We start from the raw sequence: 5,828 nt of genomic DNA on the forward strand, positions 1-5,828 counted from the left end.
TTAATGCCTATTCTGGCAGATACTGGATCAAAGCAAGTTAAAACAGCATTCAGCACTAACAGACAGCGGAGGCTGGAACTTCTGGCATCAGTTTTACTCTGAACTTGATTAAAGCTATCAGTATTTCTGAACCATCTCTCTAAAATAGATTCAGCACCTTGGAGAGCTGTTTATACATTCAGACTAAAACATCTACATAGTAGATTCATTGCCCCATTATGACAGCAGACCAATTAGCCTCCACGAATCAGACTGTAGCTAATGGTTTTTAGAAGACTGCAGTCCTCTTATTCCAAACACACTAATGTAAATCCTTTGTGCCCAGTGTGAGAGATGTTTAAAGTTGGTGTTCATTGATAATGTCTACCTGTTCAAGAGATCTGTGGCATTAATAGTAGAACACCTAATTGCTTTGCTGGGGAAAAGGGTTCACCTCTCAGTAGTAATAAGGGACTCAGAACTATTTAGAAATAAAACCACAGAACCATGCATAATAATGCTGGCCACCATCAGCCATAGCAGAGAAGTAAAACACTGAAATTAGACTATACCTCACCCTTGCTGTTCTTTGCAAGGAGCAACAATTTCAGGTAGGTGACCATTTACAATACAGAGCATTTGCTTTAGCTCCCTTTCTGCATGCAACTGCTCTCAGCAAAGAGGCACACTTCCAGCTGTGAGCATGCATATGGTTTTGCAGCTCTTCATCCCAGGGCTGTTTGGAACAGGAGCCAAAAAGACATGATGGTGTAATAAGCAAGTGGCAAGCAGAGACTAGAGAAGCAACATTTCACATCTTTCCCTCTTGTCAGGTGCCAGCGGCTGAAAATGGTAATCCCAAGCTGGCATCCATATTTCACCCTCTATAGACAGCAACGCATTACACTGACACTGGGTAGCTTAACTTGTAGGCTGCTAGCAGAACCCCAGAGATCCTTTTTAATTATATAAAAAACTAACACAGAAGAACTATAAACCACTGCCAAGACAATCAAGAACAGGAATGACTTGGATGTGAGGAAAGCATGCTCACTACTCTACTGCTAGCACACAGCAAGCGCACCACATGGATGGAGCTGACTGATTCAGTGTGTCAAACTGCAAAGCTAAATTTATGGGCCTCATATGTGGAAAAGACCACATGGGGCTACTTTAATGCTAAAAGAAGGTGGGAAGAATTTGGAGTTGGATGGAACACTATTTATGTCCTACCCATATCCTGGCACACACGTAAACATATACCCTATCACCCCCATACCAAATAAGTAATGACAAAAGAAAAAAATCATTTTCATGCTTGACATAATTTCCCTGTGGCATTGTGCCACCTCCTCAAAGACATCCATAACTCTTCTGCTGCTTGAAACAATCTCTAACATGCCAGTCTCCTTAATGACTGAGGTACCCCCCGACGGTGCTTAACATTTAGGAGTGCTGGAGCACTACGTTTGCCCAAACAACCTTTTTCCATTTACCGTACCTCAAAGGCCTTCTAATTTTTCTTCAGAGACAGAAATCCTTTAAGCCCATTGTATCCTTAGGCTACAAATTTACTGAGATTTAGGTTTCCAATAAGAGCGTTGAGATGAATGCCACCTTCTCATTTATGAATCAATTTTTGCCCATCGGCTTTCAGCATTATTACTTTTTATTTTATTTTGCACTCAAAGGGCCAAACCTCGGGAATATATATACCAAAACACACATGCACGCACGCACACACACACACACACACATACATCAAGAGGACAAATTTGAAGCCTGTACAAAAGAAGTCTGTGATCTATTTTCTCCTCAATATCTATATTCAGACACCTTACCAAATATGTGCTCTCCATTCAAATCCCTCTTCCACATCTACATTATTCATCTTCTACTGTATTATCAGCATTCCACCACAACTGCAAAAATATGTTTTGTTTCTTAGCAACGTTATGCACCATGTATAGCACCGTTATATTATGATCATAACTGCATTTTTTTCAAAGTGCTTTCCATATCTGTAACTCAAACAACATCATCTTGATGACACCTCCATCTATTTTTAGGGAGGATACAGTTTTAATGAAGATGGTTTGGCAGCTGGCAAAGCTGGGAAATAAAAGTTGCAGGCAATAAAAACAAACAAACAAACATATGTTTGACTGAAAAGGTTACAAATCTCCATGTTCTGAAAATTGGCTCTTTATTCAGAAACATTCTGATAAGTAAAAGAAAAGAGTTACCCAGCTCGACTTTTAAACAGTTCCAAGTTTACACGTGACAACATATGAGGGGCAGGTAGATGTAAGGTGATTTTTCACTTTACAGTTGAAGGATGTGGGTGCTTTCTTGAAATAAAATACACATGGAGGCCAAAAAGAAAACAAAAATACATTTTACATTACAATGTACACATAAGCTGACTAAATGATATAACATATGCTTCATATGATTATCACAGATTTGGGGAACTCTGTTTACCCAGTCCTGGATACCCACTGTATGTTTTGTAGATGTGGTGGCATTTCTACCTTGCAGGGTTGGTGTAAGACCCGAAGCAATTAACCTTGTGGATTTTTGGAAGCTCCCTGGATGTGGATAAATATTGTTATCTATGAATCTTAAGGAAATGTGTTCCCATGTGAACCTGCACCTCAGGATAAAAGGATGGCTTCTTCACAACCAGTGGTCCAAAAGCATATTGAAGGCTATGAAGTTCATCTTGTCTCTACTGTATAACTTGCTAATAGATATGCCATCAGTAAGATTAGAGATTCCAACGACTCACCATGTCGGCGAGTTGTCCTGCTTGTCCATGAAGCACGAAGTTGCCCCATAAAGTGACGAAAAACAAAGTAATTCATGGGGGGGGGGTGTATTTAAAAAAACACCCCAACCCCCACTGCCACCTCCCCACTGCCACTGCCATCCCCACCCCCGCTGCCACCCCCACTGCTGCACTGCTGCTTCCCACACCCCACCCCAGCCGAGGTCTCCATCAGGCCTCCACAGCCATAGTGTGTAAAAAGGGAAACTGGCTGCCCTTTGCAAAGATGGTAGCTGCGGCTTCATTTAGGGTAGGGAAGCTGCAGCTGTCATCTTTCTAAAGAATCCAGGCTGCCCTTTGCAAAGATGGCAGCTGCAGCTTCCGTACCCTAAATGAAGCCGCAGCTACCATATTTGCAAAGGGCAGCCAGTCTCCCTTTTTACACGCTATGGCTGCAGTAGCCTGATGGAGACCTCGGCAGTGGTAGTGACGATTACGGCAGGAGTGGGGATGGGGGGTAAGGTAGGGACAGGAACAGAGTGGGTGGCTGTGGGGGGGTTGGCTATCAGCCAACCAATCAGTTGATGAGCAGCTGGTAGGCAGATTTTTTAAAAAAAATTACAGAGGACAAATAAAAACGGGGAAATATTCATCAAGCCGTATTCGTTGGGACTTAAATTTTAATGAATACGGATTGACAAATATTTAACAAATCAGGTATTTTTGTCGAAAAAACAATCCATTTTTATATTCGTCCCCATTTCTACTAAAGATCCATTCAGGCATAACATTTAGAGACACACAGAGAAGCACTATTTCACTTTCATTTTTAATCCTACAGTTAAGCTTTGTTGCAGTTCATGGTAAGAATGTAATGGTAAGAAATTTGTTGTCGTTTAGTCGTGTCTGACTCTTCATGACCCCATGGACGAGAGCACGCCAGGCCCTCCTGTCTTCCACTGCCTCCCGGAGTTGGGTTAAATTCATGTTGGTCACTTCAATGACATTGTCCAGCCATCTCATCCTCTGTCATCCCCTTCTCCTCTTGCCGTCACACTTTCCCAACATCAAGGTCTTTTCCAAGGAGTCTTCTCTTCTCATGAGATGGCCAAAGTATTGGAGCCTCAGCTTCAGGATCTGTCCTTCCAGTGAGCACTCCACGTTGATTTCCTTTACAATGGATAGGTTTGTTCTGCTTGCAGTCCAGGGGACACTCAAGAGTCTCCTCCAGCACCACAATTCAAAAACATCAATTCTTTGGTGGTCAGCTTTCTTTATGGTCCAGCTCTCACTTCCATATATCACTACAGGAAAAACCATAGCTTTGACTATTCAGACTTTTGTTGGCAAGGTGATGCCTCTGCTTTTTAAGATGCTGTCGAATGGAGCCCAAGAAAGTAAAAGTTGTCACTACCTCCATATGGGAGGTGATGGGACCAGTGGCCATGATCTTAGGTGTTTTTTTTTTTTATGTTGAGCTTCAGACCGTTTCTTGTACTTTCCTCTTTCACCCTCATTACAAGGTTCCTTAATTCCTCCTCACTTTCTGCCATCAGAGTGGGATCATCTGCATATCGGAGGTTGTTGATATTTCTTCCGGCAATCTTAATTCTGGCTTGGGATTCCTCCAGTCCAGCCTTCTGCATGATGTATTCTGTATATAAGTTAAATAAGCCAGGGAACAATATACAGCCTTGTTGTACTCCTTTCCCAATTTTGAACCAATCAGTGTTTCCATATCCAGTTCTAACTGTTGCTTCCTGTCCCACATATAGGCTTCTCAGGAGATAGATAAGGTGGTCAGGCACTCCCATTTCTTTAAGGACTTGCCATAGTTTGCTGTGGTCCACACAGTCAAAGGCTTTGGGATTTAAATTGCCCAACTTCAACTGGAAATAGTCAATCCTGCTTCATTGGCATGCTAAATGCTAGCATGCTCAAATTTCAGCAGGATTTTAAAGCCATTTTTGTTTTGTACTTACATACATTTGTAAGTTTATCTTGTTCTCTGTTGCATTATTTACACCATATAGTCTTCTCAATTTGCTGGTGCAGCCTGGTAGTTGCTGCTCATGGCTGAAGACTTACACAGTTGACACCTGGTTACTTTTAGGTACTTTGTTGCCATTGTTGTACAAGATCAAATGTTGGATGTTGCACAAGATCAGATATCAAGATAGTTTGACAGAAGTTCAAATCCCTAGTTATTTGTGAAGCTCTTTAAAGACTGCTTCCAACTGAAATCTAGATTGCACTTGATCACTTAGACTAGATGATATTTCTAAATAGTTTAGAATAATTATTGTAGATTAAACAATGGACTGGCGGTTCTAATAACTAAAAGCTAATTAGCTCTATGATATTTGTATCCTGCCTTTATTCCTGGGATTTTTGCATTCATGACACTTTTTTTACACCTTCTTAAAAACATTCATGGCTATCTTGTGAATTAGGTTCATATTATTGAAATATTACAGATTGCAAAGATGTATGTGTGGGAAAGGGAATGATAAATCTGAGGGAGGTGTTCACCTCTGGTATCTGGTTAATTTAAGGCAAAAGAAAGTATTTATATGAGAACTTTGTAGCTGAACATTCATTCTTCTAGGGTATTGGTTCCTAAACTATGAGGGAGGGTACTTTCCCTGGGGTGGTGTGAAGAAATTCCAGGGGGGCTACAAGACCATGAGATAAAACTTCACACTTCAAAGTGTGTTAGGTATCTGGCTACAGAGCCGGCGGTTGGGAGTTCAATACCCCACTAGGCTATGCCTCCTTGACAGGGGCTGGACTTGATAATCCATAGGGTCCTTTCCAGCTCTGCAGTTCTAAGATTAGTTTTGTTTTATTCTTGCTGTTTCTTAAGACAAATTACATTTTTTAACTTTTTGTGACAAGAAAAACTATTTGTGTTTATATAAAATTTTTAATTTCTGTATCTATTTTGCATATTAAATGCCATGTTGAATTTTTGGTTAAAGGGGGTTTGGCTAATAGTAAAAGAAAGGTAAGCAGATATCAGTGTTGTATGAAGTGAAAACCTTCACAATTACTGATCCTGAGTGAAAATAATTGTCAG

General features: G+C 40.8%; 1 protein-coding gene across 11 annotated transcripts in view; it reads right to left on the bottom strand.

The window, feature by feature from the left end:
* Positions 1-5,828, bottom strand: part of PCDH9 (protocadherin 9) — a 1,094,858-nt gene that overhangs the window by 366,336 nt on the left and 722,694 nt on the right. The gene's annotated exons all lie outside the window — the stretch shown is intronic.

The sequence above is a fragment of the Pogona vitticeps genome, chromosome 3, assembly GCF_051106095.1.
Source record: "Pogona vitticeps strain Pit_001003342236 chromosome 3, PviZW2.1, whole genome shotgun sequence".
Taxonomy (NCBI): domain Eukaryota; kingdom Metazoa; phylum Chordata; class Lepidosauria; order Squamata; family Agamidae; genus Pogona; species Pogona vitticeps.